At 41.0% G+C, this 12,910-nt stretch overlaps 1 pseudogene across 1 annotated transcript; it reads right to left on the minus strand.

The window, feature by feature from the left end:
• Positions 1–232: 232 nt before the first annotated feature.
• LOC311618818 (cytochrome b-c1 complex subunit 2, mitochondrial-like) lies at positions 233–1,579 on the minus strand (annotated as a pseudogene). The gene has a single exon. The product of its transcript is annotated as a cytochrome b-c1 complex subunit 2, mitochondrial-like (transcript).
• Between the last annotated feature and the right edge of the window lie 11,331 nt (positions 1,580–12,910).

A 12,910-nucleotide genomic window follows, 5' to 3' on the forward strand; every position in this document is an offset into this window, starting at 1 on the left:
GAAGCAGAGAGGAACACCATCTGATACATTTTTTTCTTTCTTCTTTTTTTAACACTCAAATGTTTCATTGACTTTAGGTCCACTGAGAACAATTACCTGCATTTATACTTTTTAAAGTATTTCACCTCATTGAAAACAAAAATATATGATACAGTCTAGACTTATGACATTCATGTGTTTACTGTTCGGGGTTGAGAAAACATCCAGCTCTTTCTTTCAATGTGGTTCAGTATTACAGCTCATCAACAAAGGGTGTATGCCCCAATTTTTCACTTGCTGCCATTGACTTCTGGCCAGAAAAAAACTTTTTTGCAACATTTATGACATCAGCATCAGCTACTGAGTCAATCTGTTGACTAAATGGTGGCATGTATGAATCAGCAGCAAGAATCTGAAACCTGCCATCACCCAGTAAACCTTCAGAAGACTCCACTGACATTAGGTATCTAGCTTTCAACTTGTTCTTGGCAGCCTGAACAGCCATACTAGAAAGGTTTTCTTGATCAATTGCTTTTACTTGGTTGCAGGCAGTCTTGATAACATCTCTGGCAGCTGCAGCCTTGGAGATAGAATAAATCCCAAAGAGTGGAAAATCTGAGTAACTGGCATAACAAGCAGAAACATCAAATGGCTAGTGAATCCTCTTGGCAGCAGCGTGGTACAGACGGCTGGTGGCATTGCTGTCCCTCTTGACAGGTGGCCCAGCACCGAGGACATGCTGGAGAACACAAAATGCATTTGCTTCTGGCCTTCCTGTGGCAGCACTTTCTGATGCAGAAGGAGCATGGACAGACTGTCTCCATTGTGTTCTCAAATTTCACCTCCAAGGCATCTGGCCTTTGCACCAGGTAAACCAAGCCCACCCCTCATATTCAGAAATCATTCAGCAACTTGTTTCAGTACAGGATGAACCACACCATGTCCAATCAAAGCCATTCTTGCACTTGTAAAATGGTTCTGAACATAGTGATATAATTCATCTGATGCCACTTTCCCAATCTTATAAACAGGACAATACAAAGAATTAGCCAAGACATTTCGATAAATTGTAGAATGAAAATTTTCAATATGAGCCTTTGGATTCTGAAAAGCTACAGTGTTGTCAGTCCTTAGCTGAGACTGAAGGACAGCTATTTCATCAATTTCCCATTGATGAAATGCAGGTGCTGTGGTGACCTCGAGCAGGAACTCCATTAGAATTTTGATGTCACCTGCAGGCATTCCACCGTGTAGGCCATGTTTTAATTTGTTCAAGTCACACTTAATTTACCACCAATGGCTTCAATTCCAGGGGTTATCTTGAAAGATGATGCTCCTTTTGTAGTCAGACTGGATGCAAAATGAAGCAAATGGGAGGTCCTAAGTTGTTAGAGTCCTTGTACCTACTGCCTGCTTTAATGAACAAATCACTTCTTGATGGAGGAGCATGGCAATCACTAAGCTGCTTGGTAATTTGGTAAGCTCAAGGTCTTGAGGATGTGCAGGCACTCCTGCAGGAGCAGTCGTGGCTTTCACTTTGGGTGTAACTTTGAAGGGATAAAATCTTGAGAAGGGATCTGGCTCTGCTTGGCAGCTTCATGGCCCCAAATTTCTCTGACCCACAATCATGGCCAGCTTAAAGGAAAGCAAAATGGTGGCCAACTATCTGGCAATTTTCTACCTTCATTAAAATTTCTACCACCGTGAGTTGCTGCTAGCTAGTTGAGTTGAATCTGCCTTCTTTCCCTTCCCTGTCCTCTGGTGGCAGTAAGTATATTAATGAATGCATAGAGACCAGGCTCCAGAAGTCTCTGAGAGGCAGTCTGGGGCATTTACCACACATTAGAACCCTTGATTCTTTTTAGTGACTTCAACAGTCAGGAGATTCTGACACTCATAAAATTCAAATTAATCATACATTGATTCTTAATTTTAAAAATTAAAGAAGCTTTCAAAATAGGATAATAAAATAAAGTTCAATAAACTAGGAATAGAAAATGAGTAAATGGATATGCTAACAATGAGCAATGTGCCTTAATTGAGACTTAAATTTGGCTTCCAGCTTCATGGAAACCGAAACAAAAGGGAAACATGGCAAGTTGCATGTTCTTCACAGCTCTATAGTTGTAATCAACCTAATTTTTATCAACGGGAGTGGTTAAATACATAGCAACGAGCATCCTTACTCATGCATCTCTCCCCGTAACTGTTGGGTCTCATAAAATAATTGAATAGATACCTCCCTCTCTTGGGAACTGACCTCCAGACCACTTGACAAAGGACATTCCACTTGCTAAGACCATTATCTCTCCCGTCCAGACTTTCCCAGAATCGAGACCTGCACAGAGAATTCTCCTCCCAGGAAAAGCCCACCTAGAGTCCTTTAAAAACCTCTAACTCCCTGTCTTTGGTTGCTGGAGCCATTTGGGGGCTCAGCCCATCTGGTATCCAGATGACTTAAAAAATTTTACAACCCCTTACCACTTTGGCCTTGTGCATTCCTCCTTTGGTGACCCTAACAGCACCACACTCTTTGTTGATGATTTGCAGTTTCTCACAGGAGAGGTAGAGTGTATTTTATCACCCCACCAATATTGAATTGGCCATGTGACTTGCTTTGGCTAATGATATGTGGACAGAAGTGACAATGTAGTGATCTTAGATTTAAAAGGTATTATTCCACTCACCCCTCTTGAGTTTTTGCCATCAAAAAGGGCATAGCATGTTATTATCCCCCACTAGTCCTGGGAGGATGTAACAGACACAAAAAGCAAACTGCACCAGCCTGAAGTTCAGAGTCCTGATGAGCCTAGCCAAATTAAAAAAAAAAAAAAAAAAGATAAAAAATATAGTAATTGGCCGAAACCAGTTTGGCTCAGTGGATAGAGCATCGGCCTGTGGACTGAAAGGTCCCAGGTTTGATTCCAGTTAAGGGCATGTACCTTGGTTGCGGGCACATCCCCAGTAGGGGGTGTGTAGGAGGAAGCTGATTCTCTCTCATCGATGTTTCTAACTCTCTATCCCTCTCTCTTCCTCTCTGTGAAAAATATCAATAAAATATATTAAAAAATATAGCTGTTGCAAGTCATTGCATTTTGTAATGATTTGTTCTGAATCATTACTATGACTGATAAAGTGATTTTCTATGACCAAATCTGGAGAGATATTTGTGATATATTGTGATAATGAAAGTTTAAAAAGGAGAATCATAAAATTCTACTTATGTAGAATAATATAAATGTCTGATCTTATTTTGTTAATAAAAAATATGCTTATATATCTGAATATTAAAAAATGTGAGGGATGGCATTTATATCTTTAAAAGAATTTAAGAGTCTGAGGTAGGTGGATTATTTTGGTATGTGGAGCTGAAGGAAATTGTGACCCTGTGGGATCAAAAGAAGCTTTTACTTCTCTCTTAAATAATTTAAATTGGGGCCTTGTCTAAATTAGAGTTATCACTAGAAACGACTTTTTATGATCTATGGGGCAGGGAAACTGCTGATATTACTGAACGTCTGCTTGTCTCTTTATCCTGCAAATTACCCTCTTCAGTTCTGAAGCCTCAAAACATATTATCTCTTAGCTCAGAATATCATGTATACCTCATTTTACCTTTCTTTCTCTGAACTGCTCATGCATATGGTATCCCTGTACGTACGTATGTAATTAAATTTGGTTATTTTCTCCAGTCAATCCATCTCATATCAATTTAATTATTAGAGCAGCTGAAAGAAGCTAGAAGGACAAGTAAAAAATTTTCTCCCCCACAGTATGAATTTGAAAATTTTTTATAAGACTGTTTTTTGCCTGTGTTTATGTCTGTGCAATTTTTGAATTAAAAATGTTTAAAGATCAAACCCAATAGCTTCAAAGCAGGCTGCCACTATAGCACTGTGGTGGTCACCTTGTCTAGGGGTATCTGGCTGAACATTTTGCTCAGATCTGCCCTCCATCATGGCCTGAGTGTTAGATACTATTGCAAATAACCTTTCTTTCTCTCAGCTACAGTATACATCAGCTGTATAGCTACGTAGAAACCAAGTTGGTTTGCTAGTTTGCTTTATTGCCTCCTCCCTTCAGAAATATTTGTAATATAGGTATTACACTAAGTGCTTGGGAAGCTGTGGTGAACAAGATATTCTTACAGAGTGTTGGTGGCATTGAATCCTAGACTAGTAGTTTATCCATCATTCATATATACACATAAGTACTTTTACATAAGTGCACAAGCATACTTTATAATTTGCTATCTCCCCCCCCCCCCCCCAGTGCTGTCATAGTCTGTTCAGGCTGATATAACAAAATACCTCAAATTGGATGGTGTATAAGTAGCAGAAATTTATTTCTCACAGTTCTTCAGGCTGGGAGTTGGAGATCAGGTGTAGGCTTTCTTCCTGATTCATAGCTGTAATCATACGGTGTCCCCATATGGTAGGAAGGAGTGAATAAACTCTCTGGGATCTCTTTTATAAGGGTGCTAATTTCATTCATGATGGTTACACCCTCATGACCTAAGCTCCTCCCAAAGTCCCCATCTCCTAATACCATAGCCTTTGGGAGTTATTTCAACATAAAAAAAAATTTTTTTTTTGGTGGGGGGAGAGTTTTAAACATTCAAACCATAGTGAGGACAAAGTTATTTTTCTTTTATTTGTTTGTTTGGCTCCCCTTCTCTTCCCATTTCTGTCCCATTGAAATTTTTTTTATCTCCCTGTCCCATCCCACCACACACACCCTCAGCAATAAACTATTTAGTATTTTTCTGTTCTTTTTTTTCCTTTATGATCATATAACCATGCATGGACATTTATTGTGTGAGGTAGGGAGACCAGTGTTCTTGCCTCTATGAACTGTGTGGTTACTTTTTATTTCATAAGCATAATAGAGACCCATGCAGTCAAATAACCTCAAGCATAAATCAAGGCCAGGTACATACCAAGATAATGCCATCAGGATTCTCTTGCTCCAAAGTTCTTTTGCCAATTGTTCTGCTGACCTTAGTGTAGCAATGTGGCCTGGAGACCATGTGGATCACCCTATTCCTTCTTTAATACTAATGCAAGGTTGTCTCAATTCACAGTGTCACCTTGCCATTGGCCTAAGAGGGTGGATAGGATAGGTGAATCGAACAGGTGAGTAGCAGTTGGGTCATTGGCCCAGTGTGTCACATTCACATTGAGACTTTGCAGTTGGGGTGATCAGTAATATAACATCCAAACAGAAGACTTTTGAAAATGAAAGGAGGCTTTTAAAATATTCCATCAGAAGAGAGAAAAGAAATTGACACTCTCAGGCAAACTGAGTCATTTGATACAGTCCTTTTTGTGTTAAGGGGTAGAGATGGACTGACAATGTGGCTTTTGCAACTTGCCTTTCCTTTTTAATATCAGGAGCAGCCCTTCCGCAACTCTCATCCCTCAAATGTAAGTGGTCAGGTTCTCAATCACTGGGAATCCCTAGTATGCTTGTTTCTCTCCAAGGAGTCTATATTTTAATTTATTTCAGGAAAATAAGTTTAGAAACTATGGAATATCAATAAATCAAACTTGATTGGGCACCTGGCATGCACCACACATTCACTGAGCAAAAAGGCAATCATGGTTCATATGCCAGATGTTTATTGAGAGGCTTAACCGAGACAATACATGTTGAGCACTTAGCACAGTGCCTGGCACTTAGTAAACCCTTATTATTATTTTTTGTTACTGTTTTAACTATCATTGTAATCACTGAACAGCAATAAATATAAATAAGACAAGATTTGTTTTCAAAATCCTGGCAATGGTGCTGGGGCACATAGAAACAAACATTTAAACACAGTGGTGATGAAAGTATCTACAAAACTAGAACATAATGGTTGTGACTCATGGTGCCTGTCGGTGGAAGCACAGTGTGGGTGTAGGAGGGATGTTTGACTCCCTAACACTCCTGCAGGAGGCATGGAGGCTTCCAAGAAGAAACAACCTTTTCTTAAGACATTTGGCTTCTTGTAATGCTTAGAAAAAATCATTTACTTAAAAGGAAATAGATATTTGTATTTTATAACAGTAAGAATGTAATTATGATTATTTTAAAATTAATATATTATAGCCTTGGGTTCTGAAGCTGGGAGCTTGGATTTGAATTCTGGCTCTATTGTTATGGAGAATGTGAATTTAGACCAGTAATTGAGCTTCTTTGGATCACAGTTTCTGCATCTGTGAAGCAGAGATATTAATAAGATTTGTCTGAAGGAGTTCATGTGAGGGTTAAGTGGTTTCACCAATATATAGTACCCATAGCAGTGCATGGCACACAGTGAGAGCCCTGCACATATCACCTACAACTTGATGCTTCCATTCCCCAGAGATTGTTAAAGTGCTATTCATAAGTTAAATTCTTTTAAGAAACAGCAAAGTGAATATAAAATTAAAAAGTGATTTTTACATAGATGAAATGGGAATCCATTGAACACATTTTTAAAAGCTTTAAAATTATTCTTCTGATTCCATAGATCTTATTCAACTGTAGTGTCAAAAGATAACACTATTTTTTATCAAAGTGTACAATTTTTATCATATGATCAATTGAAAGCATTCTGTTTTCTTTTAAAACTAGATGGCTGGTATAAGAATTCATGCATGGGCAGGAGCTGACAGAGGGGAGGGTCTACAGGCAGTTGGCTGGCCGGCCCTGCCCCCTGGTTGAACTCCTGGTCGAACTCCTGGTTGAGATAACAATTTGCATATTAGCCTTTTATTATATAGGATAATAATTTGTCCCATAATGAAGTGGTTTTACAATATTTGCTAGGAGAGGAATGAGATGTAAGTCTTCTGAGGAAGGCACAAAAAGGCTCACTCTAAATAAAATGCTTACTCTAATAAAGAAGTTTAAAGCCAGAGCTTCCCCAATTCCCTATCCCAGGCAAAAAGCTGAAAAACTACAGGTCTGTGCTGAATACATGAGGAAAACGGGACCCATCAGCACAGCCAGCAGCCTTCCTGAGAAAGGATAAAAGAGGCATCAATAAAATAAGTTAGTGAAAGTATTTAAATATTCTTTCATTTCATTCAATAAATGTAAGCCAATGTACCAGACACAGTGCTCAGTGCTCTCACATGAGTTACCAAGGATGTTGCCCTCTGGGAGCATTGGACAGAATTCTAGCTGGCCCTGACCTGAGGGATCCTGAACCCACCTAGGATCTAAATGCATCTCTAAAATGCATCATTCACCTGGGTGGTGCCTTTAGTTCTCCTTCGCTAATATTCTCCAGCTGTAACTACTTCTTTTTAAATGTCCAAGAAGATTCCAAGATTGGCATTCCCTTTGACAGCTCTTGAAAATTTCACAATTAGCATTGAGCAATTAGCACAGTGACTGTGACCCCTAAATTTCTTCTTGGATTTAACAAAAAGTCTCTTCTGTTCCATCCCCGGGATGTTTTAACTTTCTAAAATACCTGCTACGTGAAATTATTGTGAGATTTAAAAGTTTTAATAGATAAAAGTTCTTACAACAATGCTTGACACAGGAAAACTGATAATACATATTTGTCACTATCACTATTGTGAAGGACAACCTAGGCTAAATGCTCTCCATGAGTTAACTCATTTAATCACCAGAAGAAAAAATTGTATTCACTTACTTATATGTCTGAGTGATAGAATTTGATGACCATTAATATTTTTCCTTCCCAACCTTTTTTATTTTATTTAAAATTTTGTGTTTCTTTAACTGATATCTACATCAAATGGATTGCAATCTCTGATTCTTCTCTCTCATATTCTGCTCTCCTCAACCTGACTGCTCCTCGTCAGATTGTGCAGATTTAAAATGTCTCCCATAGGTTTGCTCATTTTTTCTTCTCTCTGTTCTAACCAGGCTCACAGGACATTGTCATAGCCCCCTAGCTGTCTCCCACCCAGTCCATTTTGTATCCTTCCATCCAAAGTACTCTCTCATGCAAGAGTTCTCCCAACTGCTTGCTCCCAACTGCTTTCCTGCCTGCCTGCCTGATTGCCCCTAACCACGTCAGCCCAGCCTACACCCTCTCCATTCTGGGACCCCTTGGGGGATGTCCAACTGCCCTCAGCCCAGAATCTAATTTCCTTTTCTTTTTGGTCTTAATCATTCTTTGGATTGTCTCCGAACTTGTCCTTTATGAACCCTGTTCTGCCAAACTGTGTCCTCTGCTTTCCCACTTAAAATTCATGCTGTTCCATCTCTGCAATTCCTGTAATTCACGTGAATATAATTTCCTTGTCAAACATTAAAGCATTACATAAAAGTCCTCTTTGACCAGCCCTCTCCCCACCCCCAAGCTTTTCTACAGCTCCCTAGGAGATCACCACCATCCTTGGTTAAAGAGCTCTCCTTTTACTCTTTTTCTTATGTACTTATGTACATATATGTACATATATATATATATATATATATATATATATATATATATGCACTTACAGAGAATTTATGGTGGTGCTTGTTGTTTTGTGTGTGGGTGTATCTAAGACATAAATAGTATCCAACTCTGCTTATCATTCGGCAACTTGCTTTTCTTTCCCAACAATATGTCCTGGCAATCTGTCCAGCAGGATGCATCTTAAATGCCACCAATAATTCCCCCAAACTTTATAAGATTTCCACTGTACTGGAAGTACTCAATCAACACTCATTGGAATCTATTAAGAAACTTTCTACAACATATGTGTATATAGTAGAATTATGAGTAATTTTAAAATATTTTATACTTTTATTTTTACTTTTCTGTAATTTCAAAAATTTCAACTGTTACCTCAAAATTATTTAAACAAAAAGATGCCAGGTTAAACACACACACACACACACACACACACACACACACACACTCCACCATACGCACATTTTACTTTTTATTTTTTTGGCCATTATTTTATGTTACCCAGACACCTATTAATTTGTCTTGGTATTGGGACTGAAGGTGCCTTGGTGAGGCAACATGTAGGTCACCAGGAAAATGTGCCACTGTTGCAAACTCCCCAAATAGGCCCAACTCTTGGACAATAGCTTTACTACCAAGGATATGAGAAGAGCAAGTCTCAGGTGAAATTCTGTCACACTGTGTTAGAGCCTGTGCAAAAGAAAAAAGGGGTGCTTCTGTATACCTTTATAAACAAGTTCATATTTATATTATTATTTTATTACATAACTAAGGTCCGGTGCATGAATTCATGCACGGGTGGGATCCCCTGGGTTGGCTGGCAATTGAAGCCTATCAGGGGGCCCACCAGCCAGAGGGAGGGACCCTGGGAAGTTGGCCAGCTGGCCCCCAATTGGGGTCTATCAGGGGGTCGGCAGGGAGGGAGGGACCATGGAAGGTTAGCAGGCTGGAGGGAGGGGCCACAGTTGGCTGGCCAGCTGGAGCACACTGACCACCAGGGGGCAGTTCCTGTGCTGAGCATCTGCCCCTGGTGGTCAGTGTGCATCATAATGACTGGTTGACCGGTCATTCCCGTCATGTGGTTGCAACAGTCACTTAGGCATGGATAGATAGATAGATAGATAGATAGATAGATAGATAGATAGATAGATATAGATAATATATTATACACTGTACATTAGATAAATATATAGCACTGGAATCCTGGTGCACAAAATTCGTGCATAGGGGTGTGTGTCCCTCAGCCCAGCCTGCACCTTCTCATTCTGGGACCCCTTGGGGGATGTCTGACTGCCCTTTTAGGCCCAATTTCACCTGAACAGGCAGTCGAACATCCCTCTCACAATCCATGACTGCTTGGTTCCAACTGCTTGCCTGCCTGCCTGCCTGATTGCCTGATTTCCCCTAACTACTTCTGCCTGCCAGTCTATCACCCCTTTATCACTCCCTGCCAGCCTAATTGAAGCCTAACTGCTCCCCTGCCACCCCAATTTCCCCCAACTGCCCTCCCTTGCAGGTCTGGTCCCCCCCCAACTCCCTTCCCTTGCTGACCCGGTCATCCCTAACTGCCCTCCCTTGCAGGCTTGATTGCTCCCAACTGTCCTCCCTTGCAGGTCTGCCCCCCCCCCCACTGCTCTCCTCTGCAGGCCTGGGTCCCCCCTAACTCCCCTTCCCTGCAGGCCTAGTCATCCCCAATTTCCCTCTCCTGCAGGCCTGGTCCATTCCCAACTGCCCTCCCCTGCAAACCTGGGTCCTCCCATCTGCCCTTTTCTACAGGCCCAGTTTCCCCCAACTGCCCTCCTTTGCAAGCCTGGTCCCTCCCAACTGCCCTTTCCTGCTGGCCACCTTGTGGCAGCCATCTTGTGTCCACATGGGGGCAGCCATCTTTGACCAGATGGGGGCAGCCATCTTGTGTTGGAGTGACAGTCAATTTGCATATTACTCTTTTATTAAATGGAATAGAGGCCTGGTGCACTGGTGAGGGCCAGCTGGTTTGCTCTGAAGGGTGTCCTGGATCAAGGTGGGGCTTCCCTTGAGGCTTGGGGTGGCCTGGGTAAGGGGCCTGTGGTGGTTTGCAAGCCAGCCACACACCCCAGTGACCCAAGCATAAGCCAAGGCCTGCTGGAAGCAGGTATTTGGGATTTATTTATCTTCTATAATTGAAACTTTGTAGCCTTGAGCAGAGGCCAGGACTGGCCAGGAAGCTTGGCTTCCTCCATCACCGCGGGCAACCGAAGCCTCTTACTAGCTCCAGCTCTGTGGTGGCCGCCATCTTAGTTGGGTTAATTTGCATACTTGCTCTGATTGGCTGGGGGTGTAATGGAGTGATGGTCAATTTTCAAGTTTCTCTTTTATTACTGTAGATTATAATGTTATATATTACATAATTAATTATAAATTATATAAACACATATTACATATATAATTTTAATATATATTATAGATACTAATAACAAGAGTTAATAAAAGCTCTACAATCAAGCACCATGACTATGTATCACATCTGCCCTTCTTGCCTAATGTGTTTGCACACTATGTCCACCCTCATAAACCCTTGTGGTGTAGAGGTCCCTTGCATGGTTTGGAATCCGTGGGCTGTTTGAAAACAGCCCAATTCACAATAATGCTGGGTTTAAAACAAACTTCAGCAGACAGTCACTATTTAAAATTTGATATTCTATCATAGATTTAAAATTTATTGCAGTAAAATATTTGTTTTGGCACCCTTGTACTTGAGGTGACTATCTCACTCTAATCTCACCTGCTGCCACACATATAGCCTTTTATTCTCTAAGCATCTATTAACAAACACGCACCAAGTGTTGTGCAAGCTGTTCTGTAAGCTTGATGAAGTTATGGCTCACTGTCCTCTGGGTGTAGGAAAGCTGTGTCTTCCAGAGGCAATCCTGCTGGACCCCAGAGGCAGGGTTCTGTGACTCTCATTGCTTGTATTACACAAAAAGATTCTCCCAAGTTCACGGATGTTTACACAAAACTCTTTAGGGACTGGCCTTGAGCACCAGCTTGAGGGGTAAAGCTACAGACCCTCACTAAATTTTTATACCCTGTGCCCACAAAATATTTTAATCCATACTTCTAAACTTTACTTTTTATCAATTCTGAACAGTCACCATGCTACTTAAGAAGTCTTTAACCAACTTAAAAATCCATATAACACACACACTGCTAATCAGCAAAGCATCAGGTATTGACCAGGACGTGGATATGGTTGCTCTTGTGGTGGTCCTCTGGAGCGTGGCTTGTTTTTTAGGGCAACTATAGAGTGAAGCTTGAATTAATGGCACATTCATCACATCACATCATCTTTGCTTTATGTGCAGTAAAGTAAATTACAGGCCCCATAACAATCACCCACGGTTAATGGACAAATTGATGATCTGTTTTACTTATCTCAGTGAACTGGGAGTGTGGTGGTCCCTTCTGGGTTGTTAGGCAAAACCATATTTGTACTTGAAGAGCTCAGTTCCTGGGAGGCCTGGCCCTGCCCTTTGTTGTCCTGGTGGAACCTCTGCTTTGCATTGAGCATGCAGTGTCTGCGGTCAGCAACTATGGCAGAGATGGCTGTCAAAACACGGCTGTGATGCTCTCAGGGGAGGAGTTGGTGGGGAAAATCAGATTTACCAGAGTGAATGAATAAAGGCAGGGGTAACCCCCTGCATTCAACAACAACAGCATGAAATATGAGTAATTAAGTCACAGGAAGTGTTAACCGACAGGGGCCATTGCAAGGAGGTGTGGAAAACTTGGGATCTGAGAAATGGAAAGGGGTGAGGCCTTTAAGCCAACGAACTATGACTTCAGTGTAAAGGCTCCACGGTCCCCGAGGCTGATGTGACAGGGGAATAAAGATCGCAGACTGGAGCACAGATTGGTGCATGACCAGCACTAAACCACAGTTTGTGGAATGAAAGACATATGTTGACCCTGGGGTACTAGCTGAGTGATCATTACACAGTCCTGCTATATTTAAGATATCAGACAGGACTTATTCTAGGTCAAATTTAAGATACAGTCCCTAGAACTTGCTCAAAAACAACCTCTGAGATTATGGCTCTATTTTCTGGGGATCTCAAACTTTATCCTTAAAAAAATGTCAGGAAAAACTCTGGCTAGCCAAAGACACTGGCTTTTCTGTAGCTAGGTACCAATTAGCCAATATTTTAATGGCCTCTGTTAACATTAATTGAATCCTTGCTGTGTGCTATATAATGGCTATATATTTTATTTGCATCAGTTTATCCCTATGTTCCAGATAAGAAGACTTAACTCTTAAGCCACTTGCCCAAGTTCAGTGGCAGAGCTGGGATTTGAACTGGGTTTGCTGCACAATCTATGCACCTTTATTGTACATGGCCAACAGTACTAAATAAATCCTTGAAAATGCATTTACTTCCTTCTTTTTCACATAAAAGATGTTGCTGATATGCTGACATATGAACCATGTAAGTCTTCTCTGCTTTTGCTGAGAAATAATGGGCAATCCTGTTGAAGTGTCTGGCAATCCTG

This window comes from Pipistrellus hanaki (genome assembly GCF_964339955.1).
Source record: "Pipistrellus hanaki genome assembly, chromosome: 3".
Taxonomy (NCBI): domain Eukaryota; kingdom Metazoa; phylum Chordata; class Mammalia; order Chiroptera; family Vespertilionidae; genus Pipistrellus; species Pipistrellus hanaki.